General features: G+C 42.1%; 1 protein-coding gene across 11 annotated transcripts in view; it reads left to right on the forward strand.

The window, feature by feature from the left end:
• The window catches only part of RAF1 (Raf-1 proto-oncogene, serine/threonine kinase), a 100,043-nt gene that overhangs the window by 15,131 nt on the left and 68,346 nt on the right, over positions 1 to 16,566 (forward strand). For 5 of the 11 annotated variants that reach the window (XM_084634765.1, XM_084634763.1, XM_084634764.1 and 2 more), the window contains one exon: positions 13,738 to 13,798. The exons of the other annotated variants lie outside the window; for them this stretch is intronic. The gene's annotated coding sequence lies outside the window, so the exon portion shown is untranslated. The remainder of the gene's footprint in view (positions 1 to 13,737; positions 13,799 to 16,566) is intronic. 11 annotated transcript variants of the gene reach the window in all.

Genomic DNA, 16,566 nt, shown 5'->3' on the forward strand with positions numbered 1-16,566 from the left:
TTTTTTTTCTGGCTTGTAAAAGGTAAATGTTTAGTCTGAACAGCTAACAATTTCGCACTTCCTTGCCAATGAGTGTTTAGTCTGATGATCAAGAAGTCTGGAAGCTCTCATGATGTATAGTTAATATGAAGTTTATGAGATTTGTAAAATGTCTTTTCCCTTCTCTTTCTTTTTACTGTTGTACAAAGATTTAAATATAACTTTTTCCCCACAACTTGTCACTTCCACGTGGTTAGCCAACTGATAAAGTCACACATGGTTTTTAATCAAACATGTTAGTACACAAGGGGAAAGCATAGAAGATGAACACTTTTGAAACAAAATCTGTTTAAATATAAGATTTTTCTAGGAGGAATGAGGATTTAAAAAAATAACAAACAAAAAACAGTTCCTGTCTCAGGCATAAAGATCACCAAATTATCCATCAGCATCTTTGGTTGTTTAGTTTAACTCTGTGGTCTTTTTTGATACGTTTTTTGTTTCTTCAGTGTAATAGTTAAAAATTGAGGGTGGTATAGAGGGTTTTTTTGTACAGAAAAGCTTTGAACACTTACCTGCTTGGGTGTTTATTTTCTTATTATGCAAGATATAAAACATACTTTTTGAATTTATTTTTAAACTATGAAGGTTGGCAGATGAGACTAAAGGCATGGTTATAGAAAATGTTTTAAATATAATTATAGTGCATGAGTTTTGTTCAACTGAACTGCATGAATCTAAATACAGCATATTTCAGAAATTCACTTTTTAAAATTTTTTGGGATGTTCTCTATTTGTACAAAACAATCAGAACTGATGTAAACAAATATACAAACAATATCCATCTTCAGAAAGGCATTTGTTTTCATTAGACAGTGATAATAGTTACCTAAAGCTAAGTGCGCAGTTTTCAGTGTGTAAGTGTTAATTTTGACCTCTACCCAGCAGCCTGCTTTCTTTTTGCTTATATTATTATAATTCAATTGATAATTGTTAATGATTTGTTCTGGTTCAAAAATATGAACAAATCCTAGAAATGCAGGGCTGGATTATAGCTCAATCCCTTTGAGATTTTAAAATGTATTTACTCTGAATCAGTATTGTAGGGTATGTCTACACTAGAAATGCTACAGTAGCACAGCTCCAGCGCTGAAGCTGCAATGCTATAGCATAGATACTACAGTGATGGAAGGAGTTCTTCATCATCATTACACATATTGAATCTATTTCCCCATGTTAAGTATCCTTGCACCTTCTTGTCAACTGTCTATATGGGCCATCTTGATTATCACGACAAAAGTCTTTTCTCCTGCTGATAATAGCTCATCTTAATTAATTAGCCTCTTACAGATTGTATGGCAACTTCCACCTTCTGTGTGTGTGTGTGTCTGTGTGTATAATATTATATATACACACACACACATAATCTTCTTACTATATGTTCCATTCTATGCATCCGATGAAGTGGGCTGTAGCCCACGAATGCTTATGCTCTAATAAATGTTAGTCTCTAAGGTGCCACAAGTACTCCTGTTCTTTTTGCGGATACAGACTAACACGGCTGCTACTCTGAAATGAATGACTGTAGTAAATCCACCTCTCCAAGAGGTGGTAGCTAGTTTGACAGAAGAATTTGTCTTTCAACCTGGCACTGTCTATGCTGGAGCTTAGGTCGCCTTAGCTACATCTCTCAAACAATATAGCTAGGTCAACCTAGCTTTCTAGGGTAGACCAGCCCTTAATCCAGGGGTGGGCAAATTTACTGGCCTGAGGGCCACATCTGAGAATAGAAATTGTATGGCGGGCCATGAATGCTCACAAAATTGGGGTTGGGGTGCAGGAGGGGTGAGGGCTCTGGTTGGCGGTGTGGGCTCTGGGGTGGGGCCAGAAATGAATTCAGGGTGCAGGAGGGGGCTCCAGGCTGGGGTGGGGGAGAGGAGTGCCAGGGGGAGGGGAGTGAGGGCTCTGGCTGGAGGTGCGGGCTCTGGGGTGGGGCTTGGGATGAGGGGTTTTGGATGCAGGAGGGTGCTCTGGGCTGGGATCGAAGGGTTCAAAGGACAGGAAGGGGATCAGGGGGTTGGGGTGCAGGCTCCGGGCTGCGCTTACCTCAAGCGGCTCCTGGAAGCTGTGGCATGTCCCTTCTCCGGCTCCTATGCGAGGCGTGTTCCAGCAGCTCTGCACGCTGCCCTGCACAGCAAATGGGAGCTGCAGGGGCAGCGCTTGGGGTGGGGGCAGGGTGCAGAGCGGAGCCCCCTGGCTGCCCCTATGTGTAGGAGCTGTGTGGCACGGCCCCTGACCCTGCTTCCTGGCTGGAGCGCCGGAGGGGGCCATGCTGCTGCTTCTGGGAGCTGTGCTGGAGCGCCGGAGGGGGGCAATCTCCAGACCCCGCTCCCAGCACGAGCTCGAGGGCTGGATTAAAACAACTGGCGGGCCATTGTTTGCCCGCCCCTGCCTTAATCACTTCTTCAGCCCATTATGCTGCTACTGTGACTTCAAGGAATCTTTCTTTTTATAGTTATGCCACTTCATTCAGGATTTTATTATTTTTTTCCATCAGCTGCTCTGTCTTCTACCAGCAGCGCAATTGAGGGGGCAGGTGTTCAGCCTTGGGTGTGGCACAATTCAGGACCTTAACATAATTGTGTTGAGTGAAGATCAGAAAAGACCATAACAGTTTTACAGTCCTAAAATTGTAAATGTAAGTGTATATTCTGGAAAATATGGAAGCAATACTGAGAGAGGTTGCACTTTAACAGATTTTTAATGTCTGCTTTTATATATATTTTGGGAGGGGCTAGAAAAAATTATTGGACACCTGTTTCCTGCTATTTCCACCTATTGGTTTCCTGCTAAATGCTTACAAAATTGCAGTTTAAAATAATGTATGGCAAGAAGGGTTAGGCAGAGCCTTAAGGACACCTGAATTTTGGTATTGCATCTTGGACTTCAACACCAATTGATTTTACAACCGCATGAACTTTGCAAATTAGTTAACATGGGTACAGTAGGGCATGGAGTTTAAAACTTTGTCCTGAGTCTTGTTTCAAAGCTTTTCTCGTTAGTATTTAATCGCTTACTAACTCAGTTCATTGAAAGTTGCATAAAGTATGTTCTGTGCTAGATTTATGTTCATTCTGTTATAACTGTAATCTTAAACTTGGTACTGTTTTCCCCAGGATTCAGAAATATTGGGGATGAGGCTGTGTTCAGTTTTAAACATTATGTGGAGAATTCTGGTTTATCAGTTAAAAATAAAAACAACCCTCCGCCCTGACTGTATTGTAAATTATTTCTTATCTGAACTGAGCATACTGCACCACATAATGTTTTTGTTTGATCAGATTTGTTGTTTCTTAGCAGTAATATGGTAACATCCTCACAGCTGCACCCTGTTTCACGAAGAAAAAAGTGTGCAAAGCAGGGGAGTGTGCTGTAGAGGTGGGGCTAAAAGACGGAGTTTCTGTCAGCATGCAGAGGCTGCAGAGAGGAATCAGCTAGAGATTCCAGCCAGAAGGTGCAGCTGCAAAAGCAGCCAAAGCAGGGATTCTGGGGAGGGGGAAAGAAGGGGGGAATGGAATAAAATGATGGCCACATGAATCCCAGCATACGCTTAGACCCAGAATTCTACAGGGGAGCAGCTGCAGAAGCAGCCAAAGGAAAGGCCATCAGACATCCAGAGAACTTTCTACAGTTTTGGCTGGACTTTGTGCCTTGTGCTGTTCAGCTGTTTGCCCAACTCTCCCTCGCAGTCTCTTCAACTGGGCTTTACTCCATATCTGTCCTTACCCTCATCTTGCTCCCCTTTCCTACCTTCCCATTTCTTGCCACTCCATCCCCTCCTAACTAAACCTCCCCTTCCTTCGCTCACCCCCAAATTGTAGGAACTGACATAACATTTATGCCATCACATGGTTTACTTTGGTTGTGTATTATATTACACACACAAGTTACATTAAAATATTAAGTTTGCAAAGTAAAGCACTCAAAAGTTAGGAAATGCCAGTATTAAGGTTGCCTTAATTCAGCCTCCCCTACGTGTGTGCATTATGATACAGCCTTTAATTACATGACCAAGTACTATTTTTTCCACTATGCTCTGGGGAAATCTGGGTTGCGTACTGAAGGTGGTTATTGTCTGTAGGGTCCTTGCCTCGTTTATCAGAGAAGTTGGAAGGTGTGTAAGACTGAGGTGGGAATTGAAGGAGGACTGTCTCATAATTAAGGCTGATAAATGCTATTCTGGAGAACTGGATTTGTTCTCTGCTTCTGCCACAGGGTTCCTGTGTGTGATGCTAGGCAAGTTACTTAAACCAGACTTCTCACAATTTTGTGTTCTTCATTTTCTGGGTGCCCATCTTGAGACTCTGCAGTCAGACCTGCAGAAATGTTGATCACTCCAGCAGCAACAGAAGTCAATAGAAATTGTGCTTTGAACATATGAAGTACTACATAAATGCTGAGTATTCTGAAAAATCAGGTCCTAGGTATCCCAAATTGGTTAATGTTTGGCAAAGTTATAAGCAACTGAAATCAAGGTTTTACAATGGGAAGTGTTGGGCAACCTTAACAGTCAGTGCTACCAACTCCACTTATAGTCCCCAGCCTGTCTTGTCAATTTTGATTGTAAACTCTTAAAGGCAGGGATCATCTACTACTTAGCACAGTGGGGCCCCATTCTTAGTTTGTCCCGCTGTAATAAATGTGATCGGGTATGACACTCTCTATATCTGGCTTTGGAGTGGGAGTTTCAGGGCTGCTCAATAAATAATTCTCGACGATCTAGAAACTAATAAATTAGGCATGCAAAACACATGCCTGTTTCATGCTTTCAGTGTGCAGATAGCAAATATGATTTTGCATGATTAGAGTTGCCTGTGCAATCCTGATGATTACTGCATAAGCAAAAATCAAGAGCATATTTATGCCCCTAATTTTTTTTAAACATGAGTCCCAATATCAACTCTGCTTGAAAGAGAGAATTCAGGGCTAGGCTGCGGATGGGAGGGAAGAAGGAATGGTATAAACCAAGTAATAAAATATGAGATACAGTTCTCCCTTGACTGAGGTTTGTTTGTCATGTTAGCAAAAACTTCTGTAACTGCCCATAGACCATACCAAAATATAGCCTGGAATCATGGTTTTTGAGATCCCAAAGATAACAGTTCTGATACTGTTGTTGTTCACTTCCAGTAGTATGCACACTGTCAACAATAATTTCTATTTGTACATTAAGAGCATATTTTTGAAATACTTAGATACTAGCTGACGTGAAAAAATATTCTACAGTAGAACCTCAGGAATGTACACATTGCTCTAAGCCTAGAAATTGTGACTAAAACAGAATGATTATACTAACAAAACAAGACAGAGGTGCACATTACGGCACCATGGAATGCAAATGATATAGTGCAGATTTTTTTAATTTTGGTATGGTAAGAGAAATAACTATTCCAGATACTGTGAAATAGTTAAACATTCATTAGTCTCAGTGATACTGTATTCAAAGTGACCTATTATACTTGTTACATATGACAGCGTCATGTGGTGTATTTTTTTTAGTGGTCCAATAATTAGAAAGCTCCTCTTTTCTCTTGTCTGACTTGTGGGGGATTTTCTCTGTGTGCAGTGTGAAGCCTTTTGGAATCAGAAAGTGGTTTTCAGATTACTCATTTCAATATGCCACTGAAACTCTCTTCATTCAAAGGTATCGGAGAACTGCTCCAGGGGTCAATGTTAATTTAAAGGTAACTTACAAAGAATAATGGAGGAGAGGGTTTTGTTCTCCAGTTTTGCTGCATTTGCAATGTGTGAAGGTTTGGTCAGATTTCTGTGCTTTTTTTAATATTACAAATCCAACCATAGAAAGAGAAGACTTTGACTTTCCTGGTTTTTCTAAGGTAAAAAAAAGAAAAGTGCCAGGAAAAAAAGTGGGCGTAAATTTTTTGTAGGTCACCTTTATCAGTACCTGAGACCATGGTAGTTTCTGTTCCACAATGACAATACTGAGAGCAAGAACAAATATTATTATGGTTGAGAAATAAATATGTAGTCACAGAAAGTTCTTTTGATGCTTCTGTAATTCCTGTTAGTGATGATGGAAGTCAGGTATGTGTGTACCTGAAGGGGACAATAGGCTCCTCAGCTGTTTAAGCTGATTAAAAGCATTCTTTGTTTTTCAAGTTAGAACACAATATAATATCCATATGAAACTACTACGTTAAAAGAACATTAAGGTTGCAAAGCAAAACACTCAAGTCATGAAATAATAAAACTAAAGTTGCCGGTGCAGTTATAACTGTCACCTTGTGTCTGTTATGATAAACTACTATTTTTTGTTAGAACCCTGGCCTTGTTCAATGTGCAGTTTGAAAAGTCCTTGAGGAGTGACAACTGCCTATTCTCATCATTTGGCCCATATTTCATTTATTGCACACCATCCAGCTCCTTCACTAAATAAGGAAAATGCTTTTCTGATGGTTACCAGGCTAGCAGTACCTGTGACTCCTTTCCAGTCTTTGAGGACACCCCTTCAGGTCTAAAGCCTCATGCCTTTCCTATCACAGCATGGAATTCTGCAATTCATAGAATCATAGAATATCAGGGTTGGAAGGGACCCCAGAAGGTCATCTAGTCCAACCCCCTGCTCAAAGCAGGACCAATTCCCAGTTAAATCATCCCAGCCAGGGCTTTGTCAAGCCTGACCTTAAAAACCTCTAAGGAAGGAGATTCTACCACCTCCCTAGGTAACGCATTCCAGTGTTTCACCACCCTCTTAGTGAAAAAGTTTTTCCTAATATCCAATCTAAACCTCCCCCACTGCAACTTGAGACCATTACTCCTCGTTCTGTCATCTGCTACCATTGAGAACAGTCTAGAGCCATCCTCTTTGGAACCCCCTTTCAGGTAGTTGAAAGCAGCTATCAAATCCCCCCTCATTCTTCTCTTCTGCAGGCTAAACAATCCCAGCTCCCTCAGCCTCTCCTCATAACTCATGTGTTCCAGTCCCCTAATCATTTTTGTTGCCCTTCGCTGGACTCTCTCCAATTTATCCACATCCTTCTTGAAGTGTGGGGCCCAAAACTGGACACAGTACTCCAGATGAGGCCTCACCAATGTCGAATAGAGGGGAACGATCACGTCCCTCGATCTGCTCGCTATGCCCCTACTTATACATCCCAAAATGCCATTGGCCTTCTTGGCAACAAGGGCACACTGCTGACTCATATCCAGCTTCTCGTCCACTGTCACCCCTAGGTCCTTTTCTGCAGAACTGCTGCCTAGCCATTCGGTCCCTAGTCTGTAGCTGTGCATTGGGTTCTTCCGTCCTAAGTGCAGGACCCTGCACTTATCCTTATTGAACCTCATCAGATTCCTTTTGGCCCAATCCTCCAATTTGTCTAGGTCCTTCTGTATCCTATCCCTCCCCTCCAGCGTATCTACCACTCCTCCCAGTTTAGTATCATCCGCAAATTTGCTGAGAGTGCAATCCACACCATCCTCCAGATCATTTATGAAGATATTGAATAAAACCGGCCCCAGGACCGACCCCTGGGGCACTCCACTTGATACCGGCTGCCAACTAGACATGGAGCCATTGATCACTACCCGTTGAGCCCGACAATTTAGCCAGCTTTCTACCCACCTTATAGTGCAATTCTCCCACTCTGTCTGGGCCCTGAGCTACGGTACTCTGTGTAGCAACTGTGCTTACCCAAAAAGAAAAGGAGTACTTGTGGCACCTTAGAGACTAACAAATTTATTTGAGCATAAGCTTGCATGAGCTAGAGCTCACTTCGTCGGATGCATTCAGTGGAAAATACAGTGGGGAGATTTATATACATAGAGAACATGAAACAATGGGTGTTACCATACACGCTGTAAGGAGAGTGATCACTTAAGGTGAGCTATTACCAGCAGGAGAGTGGGGGGGGAGGGGGACGTCCTTTTGTAGTGATGATCAAGGTGGACCATTTCCAGCAGTTGACAAGAATGTCTGAGGAACAGTGGTGTTGGAGAGCTGCCTAGAAGCCTCTTGTTCATATTCCGACCTATTCATGACACGGGCTGAAATTGTGGAAAAGCAGCATCACTTGCCCCATAACCTCAGCCGTGCAGAACACAATGCCATCCACAGCCTCAGAAACAACTCTGACATCATAATCAAAAAGGCTGACAAAGGAGGGGCTATCGTCGTCATGAATAGGTCGCAATATGAACAAGAGGCTGCTAGGCAGCTCTCCAACACCACTTTTTACAAGCCATTACCCTCTGATCTCACTGTGGGTTACCAAAAGAAACTACACCATCTGCTCAAGAAACTCCCTGAAAAAGCACAAGAACAAATCTGCACAGACACACCCCTGGAACCCTGACCTGGGCTATTCTGTCTGCTACCCAAGATCCATAAACCTGGAAATCCTGGACGCCCCATCATCTCAGGCGTTGGCACCCTGACAGCAGGATTGTCTGGCTATGTAGACTCCCTCCTCAGGCCCTACGCTACCAACACTCCCAGCTACCTTCGAGACACCACTGACTTCCTGAGGAAACTACAATCCATCGGTGATCTTCCTGAAAACACTGCCCTGGCCACTATGGATGTAGAAGCCCTCTACACCAACATTCCACACAAAGATGGACTACAAGCCGTCAGGAACAGTATCCCCGATAATGTCACGGCAAACCTGGTGGCTGAACTTTGTGACTTTGTCCTCACCCATAACTATTTCACATTTGGGGACAAGGTATACCTTCAAATCAGCGGCACTGCTATGGGTACCCGCATGGCCCCACAGTATGCCAACATTTTTATGGCTGACTTAGTACAACGCTTCCTCAGCTCTCGTCCCCTAATGCCCCTACTCGCACTACATTGATGACATCTTCATCATCTGGACCGCATGGAAAAGAAGCCCTTGAGGAATTCCACCATGATTTCAACAATTTCCATCCCACCATCAACCTCAGCCTGAACCAGTCCACACAAGAGATCTATTTCCTGGACACTACGGTGCTAATAAGCGATGGTCACATAAACACCACCCTATACCAGAAACCTACTGACCGCTATACTTACTTATATGCCTCCAGCTTTCATCCAGACCACACCATACAATCCATTGTCTACAGCCAAGCTCTACAATACAACCGCATATGCTCCAACCCCTCAGACAGAGACACACACCTACAAGATCTCTCTCAAGCATTCTTACAACTACAATACACACCTGCTGAAGTGAACAAACAGACTGACGGAGCCAGAAGAGTACCCAGAAGTCACCTACTACAGGACAGGCCCAACAAAGAAAATAACAGAACGCCACTAGCTATCACCTTCAGCCCCCAACTTAAACCTCTCCAACGCATCAAGGATCTATAACCTATCCTGAAGGACGACCCATCACTCTCACAGATCTTGGGAGACAGGCCAGTCCTTGCTTACAGACAGCCCCCCAACCTGAAACAAATACTCACCAGCAACCACACACCACACAACAGAACCACTAACCCAGGAACCTATCTTTGCAACAAAGCCCGTTGCCAACTGTGTCCACATATCTATTCGGAGGACACCATCATATGGCCTAATCACATCAGCCACACTATCAGAGGCTCGTTCACCTGCACATCTACCAATGTGATATATGCCATCATGTGCCAGCAATGCCCCTCTGCCATGTACATTGGTCAAACTGGACAGTCTCTACATAAAAGAATAAATGAACACAAATCAGATGTCAAGAATTATAACATTCAAAAACCAGTTGGAAAACACTTCAATCTCTTTGGTCACTCGATTACAGACCTAAAAGTTGCTATTCTTCAACAAAAAAACTTCAAAAACAGACTCCAATGAGAGACTGCTGAATTGGAATTAATTTGCAAACTGGATACAATTAATTTAGGCTTGAATAGAGACTGGGAGTGGATGTGTCATTACACAGAGTAAAACTATTTCCCCATGTTTATTCCTGTCCCCTCCCCTTCACCCCCCTGCCGTTCCTCAGATGTTCTTGTCAACTGCTGGAAATGGCCCACCTTGATTATCACTACAAAAGATCCCTTCCCCCGCTCTCCTGCTGCTAATAGCTCACCTTAAGTGCAGGTTTCAGATTAGTAGCTGTGTTAATCTGTATTTGCAAAAAGAAAAGGAGTACTTGTTGCACCTTAGAGACTACAGCTCACTTCATCGGATGCATTGATGTAGCTTATGCTCAAATAAATTGGTTAGTCTCTAAGGTGCCACAAGTACTCCTTTTCTTTTTGCGAATACAGACTAACATGGCTGCTACTCTGAAACCTGTGCTTACCCAGCCATTCCAACTGTGTTTGGACACCTGCGGTTCTTCTCTTGAGGAGCCTGTAACCACTGTTACACAGTGATAAAACAGCCTTCTTAAAACCAAAGTATTTTTTATTTTAGTAGGTACAGAGCCTAAGAGGAAAAAAGGATTTTAAAACAGTTTACACCAGTGGTTTTCATCTGGTGGTCCATGGACCGCATACTATGTCTAATGGGTCAGTGAAGGGTGACTATGAAAATCAAGGTTTCAGAATGCATCCGATGAAGTGAGCTGTAGCTCATGAAAGCTTATGCTCAAATAAATTTGTTAATCTCTAAGGTGTCACAAGTCTTCCTTTTCTTTTTATGAAAATCAAGTGTCAAATCCCCAAAAAGCATTACATTTTTCTGATCATTCAAAAGTATGTGAATACCCCCACCTACTGGTCAAAACCTGGAAGTCTTGTTGTTACTATTAAAGCTCATGGTTTAATGCCCTTTCTCAGGTTGCATCAAATGCTGTACCAGGCATGTGCAACATTTATAGTTGAATTCTGTTCCTTCAGTTTTCAGTCTAAGGCTGTGTCTACACTACAGACTTTACAGTGACAGAGCTGTACTGCTGCAGCTGCACCACTGTAAGGTCTCCTGTGTAGCCGCTCTATTCTGACCGGATAGTGTTTTCCCACGGGCATAATTAAACCACCCCCAAAGAGCAGTGGTAGCAATGTCGGTGGGAGCATGTCTCCCGCTGACATAGTGCTGTCTACACTAGCGCTTTTGTCGGTGGAACTTATGTCCGTCAAGGGTGTGGGTTTTTTCACATCCCTGACTGACAAAAGTTTTGCCGACAAAAGTGCTAGTGTAGACGTAGCCCAAGACTTGTATGGTAGGGGACGCAGACCACAAGCTGAATTTCCAAAGAGGTCTGCACTTCCATTTGAAAATGTTTAGGGGTCCGCAAATGAAAAAAGGTTGGAAACCCCTGGAGTACATGGATGTGTGCTTTACCTAAAGGCTTATCATCCCCTGTTAGTAACCTAGACCGGCTTAACTTCTTCAGACATCCCAAGTGGTCTTCCTCTGGTTCCCCCAAACAACTTCCTCTCTCTTGAGAAAGTGTTCCTTTTCTAAACCTGCCACAACTTTTGATCTTCAGTGTGTGTGGGGCCTTTTCCTGTCCTGGCTTCCTGCTTGTTTTTCCTTACAGCCTCTGATTAGATTAAACTAGTGTATTCATACTGTAAACATCCTAATACCCAGATCAACATACAGTATTCTTAAATGACTACACAGTGGCTCCGATTCTGTCACAGAGTTTTCTAGACTTTTCTATGGTTGTCATAACTAGTATGATATCTTGATTAACTTATTCCCAGAACATCCCCATAGGGCAAGGAAGGACTGTATTACTACCATTTTACAGATGTGGCACTGAGGCACAGTTTAAGGTTCCAGAATTCAGTAAAACTGTTAAAGAATGTGCTTAACTTCAAGCATATGAGTAATCTCTTCAAATTCAGTGGAAATATAACTGTCCTTAAAGTTAAGTATGTGCTAAGTGCTTTGCTGAATCGGGGTCTAAATGAGTTGCCCAAGATCACACGAGAAGTCTGCAGCGGAGGCAGGAATAGAATCCATATTGCTAGATTCCTAATCCAGTGCCTTAGTCACAAAGCTATTTATTCTTTTCCAGCAGAATCCTGCTTCATTTGCTACATGCCTTAAAACTTTTACAGTGGACACCAGGCTTATGCATGACACACTAGCCAATTAGTGCAGTGTGTAAGAGGGGTGCTTTGGACCCCTAAACAAATGCACTCCATAACCTTGCTTTATTGTCCAATGTTCTGAGGGTCCAAAGGCAAAGGTTCTGAGGAAAAAAGTATGTGAACGTGTAATTGAAGACTCATATTATAGGGGAAGCTGGTTGCAATCTCCATATTTACACTGCCTAACACTTTCTATTACAAGATTCTTGTGATCTTCATGGATTCTCATGATCTTTACTTGACAGCCTCTCACTGTTCCTTGGTATGCAGTAGGCTTTCCATATTTGGCAGGAGGAAGGCCCTTGGGCTGGGGAAGTGTTTTTTTTTTTTTGTCCCATGAAATGTTGTTCAGCTTTTGGCAAGATACAAATTTTAAAAATTGCCTTTTCTCATCTTTTGTATTCCTCAAAAATTTTGGTAGCATGCTTAAAAATAATAAAAAAGGAACATTTTAATTCCTAGATTGGTACCACCACTGCCACACATGCTGCACAAAGGAATACTTTTCAGAGTAGCAGCCGTGTTAGTCTGTATTCGCAAAAAGAAAAGGAGGACTTGTGGCACCTTAGAGACTAACCAATTTATTAGAGCATAAGCTTTCGTGAGCTACAGCTCACTTCCTCAGATGCATATCGTGGAAACTGCAGCAGGCTTTATATATACACAGAGAATATGAAACAATACCTATTCCCACCCCACTGTCCTGTTGTGAGCTGCTGGAGCAGCTGAAAAGAGATTTCAGGGGGTGTGGGGAGAGAAGAGAGTAAGCTTGTCCCATCCCCCAATCACAGGACATAGCCTATTTCTCCTCATTCTTCCCTCCTGAACCCAAAATCCCACCTCCTAGTGTGAGGGGGGGAAAAGAGGTGGACAAAGCTTGTCCCCCGCGGTCCTCACTATGAGAGAGCCTTCTGCTTGTGCCAGCTAATATAATTAATCCTTTAGCTCAAGTGGTGGCTATCTTTGTTTAGAGGTTTTTCTAGTTGTACATAATAGTATTTATTTGTACCTTTTTTCTTTCTTACTCCCCTTCCCCCAACCAATCTAGGAAATTACATCCAAATAAAATATAGGGTCACAGGCTTTGTTGCTTCTCTAGGCTGAGCGCATTGCCCTCACCAGGCAATTCCTCATGCCCCAAATTTCTCCTTTCTACTCCATACCAGGTTCCCCCACTCCCCCTGTATGCCATGGGTTCTGTGTGCCTCCTCCATTCTACTTCCTATGTCAGTGGTTCTGTGTGCATCACCATCTCCCTCCAAAACCACCATTCTTTATTTTCTTTCTATTTCAGGGTGTCAACATTTTAAAACTGTATTGGGAGAATTGGTAGAACCAAGATCAGGTGTATTGCCAGGGAATTCCATGAGTCCTCCATTTTCCCTTTTTGGTTTTTCCCATTTTTACCAAAATCAGTAGGTTCTGCCCATTGACACCTAGAACAGTCCCTGAACTTTTGGAATTGAATAGCTGTGGCGTTCAGAAGTTATTACATCCAAACAGAGAAATGTCATTAAGTTGAGTGCAAGGCCTTGCAAGTTCAGTCGATTACATTAAAAGAATGGTATTTAGATTGCAAAGTCAAAGCATTTCAAAGCTGGGAAATGCCAGATTTGTTTGTCAGTGGAAACTTAATTCTTTCTCCTTGTGCATATGCATTATGATAGTCTTTAGTTGCATGCTCACATTCTATTTTTTCCACAGGACCCTGCCTCATTCAGTGCACAGGATAGACATGCAGTGGGGCAGATATAACTTGGCAAAGGTAACTGTGAAAATGGCATTTCCTGACTTATCTGTGCCTGATTTTGCAACATAAATGTTCTTTAAATATAGTTTATTGTATTTCATACATATATAAGGAAAATCTGTATGTATATAAGGCAGCAGTGTTAAGATTGCACAAGCAACTTTAATTTTTGTCCCTTCCTGACTATTGATAGGGTCGATTTGCAACTTGAATGTTTTTTATGCAGTTCCGTTGTATAGATTTTCCTACTTTTTAAAAAAGATAAATAAAACACATTTTTCTGTGTGCTGCTATTCACTAGACATGAGTATAGTGCTATGTACCGTACATGTGCAGTACATGAGGTGGGAGCCCTTGTCAGATTAGATTTCCACCTTTCTCTATCATGTGGAAGAAAGGCCTCCTTTGGCGTTCCTGTATCTCTCTTTTTTTTTTTTTTTAATGCACCTCCATCGATCGCATTTCAGTGCCCAACCGAGCATAACTGAAATATTGCTCCACTTGACTATACTTGGGTATGTCCTGTGGAATCCTGAGGTGACCTCTTTTTGATTACAAATATATGCAGTGTCAGATGAAGGAACTTGGGGAGCTTATTAGTTTTAATTGTTTGTTCTTGTATTCATACACTACATACATTTAAAAACCCTTTTATAATCCAGCCATAACAAATTAGCATTGTGTGTTTGCATCAACTTCCGTTGTGATATTGCAGCTGTTCAAAAAGTGGTTACAAGATTATTTTTTTAGAAAAATTAATTTTTTTTTAATAATTATGCTCAAAAACAGCTTAACTATTTCAGTAAAAGTCAAATGCAGCAGTGCAAAGCTCACATGATTCTGGGCAGTTGCGTTGCCCATCAGAATTTTTTGGGAAGAATCATGTCGTTGTCATGTCATTTGCTGCCTCCCAGGGAAGTCTGGAAGAGGATTGAAAAGTAGAGGAGGGGGAAAAAGGGGTAGACTAGTTAAGAATCGCCACCACCCCCAGAGCATATAAGGGAACAGGGGAAGGTGAGTAGCAGATACTACTTCCTTTAAATGAAGGAGGCTTTTGGGGTGAGGTGAAGAGAGGACACTTTCTGTACAGGTGGGGGTTGGAAGTGACTTGGATTTAATCACATCTGTGGTGCTAGGAAGAGGAGCATGGAGAGCACCCTCCTCTTCCCAGCAGCTGGAAGTTGTCTAGCTTTCTGCACTCCTGGATCTCACTGGTGGTAGAAGCTCCTCCCTCAAAAATCTTTCTTATAGGCCTCTTGTTGTTGATGCCTGGTAAATTGTTAAAGCCCTATGTACAATCTAAAGATGTGACATCATATGCCCAGTGATATAATTCTAGAAAGTCAAAATAATGTTTGCAGCATTTCTCTTTAAAGGTAATACATAGCTGGAAGGCATTGTAAAACCAGCATAGTATGACCAAGTCTATTAATATTCATGTTCAGTAACATGTATATTTTTGCATATCAGAATCAAAGGCTTTTATGAATGCTTCTTAAATTTGATTAGAAATAACAGGAAATTATAGCTAGCATCCATCTATTGTCTTCATTCTACGTTTTGTATGTAACTTGTTGGGACTCTTATGTATCAGTTGCATTTTTAACTGTGATAGGTTAATGTAGAGTCTACCTGATCTTAACAAATTTGTTGTTCTGAAGTTTGGAAAGGCTGGGGAAAACTATTAGTTGGTATTTCAGTGCTAAGGGAAACAAGTACCACGTCAAGTTGAGATTTTATGGGAAATAAGTGTAGAGGAGGTATGCTCCCTGACAGCTGTCCTCTCCCTGAAAAAAAAATTACAGCTAGTAAGTTATTAATCTTGATCCAGATTGGCTAAACAGCTTATCAGTTTAAGTTAGACAGCCACTCTTAACTATAAAAGCTGTTGTAATTTAACTTGCTGACATTAGTCTCCTTTCCTGTTTGATTCTCAAGTTGCAAATACAAAACCAGTCTCATTTATGCATGCTAGGTAAATTTTCAGAAGTGTCTTAGTCCCATTAACTTTCAGTGGGATTCGAGCTCCTTAGGTATTTCAGAAAATTTTTTATCCCTTTGATACTACAACATCTGGGAGATCCTATTGTTTTTGGCACAGTTGAAGGAGAGGATTGCTTAATGTTATGGTAGAACCAGTTTAGAGCTGATATTTGATAGAGAATATGTCTCGTAATTCCTGTGCAAATCCACCCAAATTTGGATAAATTATACAACTTTGAAAAATTTTAGTTTGCATGTGCTCAGTAAACACAAAATTTAGTGGCTAAAATCTGTGAAGATTCTATCTTCCTGGGGCATGCTTCGTTAGCTCTTAGTGCTGACCAAACTCTGCATGCACTGTCCTAACAAAGTGACTGAGCATGCTCCATTCCTAGGGCTAAGGAGGCAAAACTGAACTTTTCCTGTAGTTGTAGCTTCCAGTAGCTGTGACCTGGGTACTGGAACTGAGAAACTGTCTTTTCTCTACTCTGATTATCACTCTGCTGGCACCTAGGAGCATGGAGGAAGAAGTTGTCTGACTTGAAACCTGAGGGGATAAAAGGAGACCGGGGAAGAAGGGGAGTAGATTGGGACAAGGATTCTGGTGAGACTGGGACTAGAGAGAAACTATAAGTGCGAGCTGGAGTGTGGGGGGAAAACTGCTGGTTGGATAAGGAGACTGGGTTTGAGAGCCAGATGGGGGGTGGGCTGGTTGGGCAAGAAAATTCGGACTGGGAACTGGTGCGGGAGAGGGAAACACAGATCAGGCAAAGAGCTTGGTGGGAGGAGAAGGAGATTGG

The sequence above is a fragment of the Lepidochelys olivacea genome, assembly GCF_965140295.1.
Source record: "Lepidochelys olivacea isolate rLepOli2 genome assembly, chromosome: 7".
NCBI classification, from domain to species: Eukaryota; Metazoa; Chordata; order Testudines; family Cheloniidae; genus Lepidochelys; species Lepidochelys olivacea.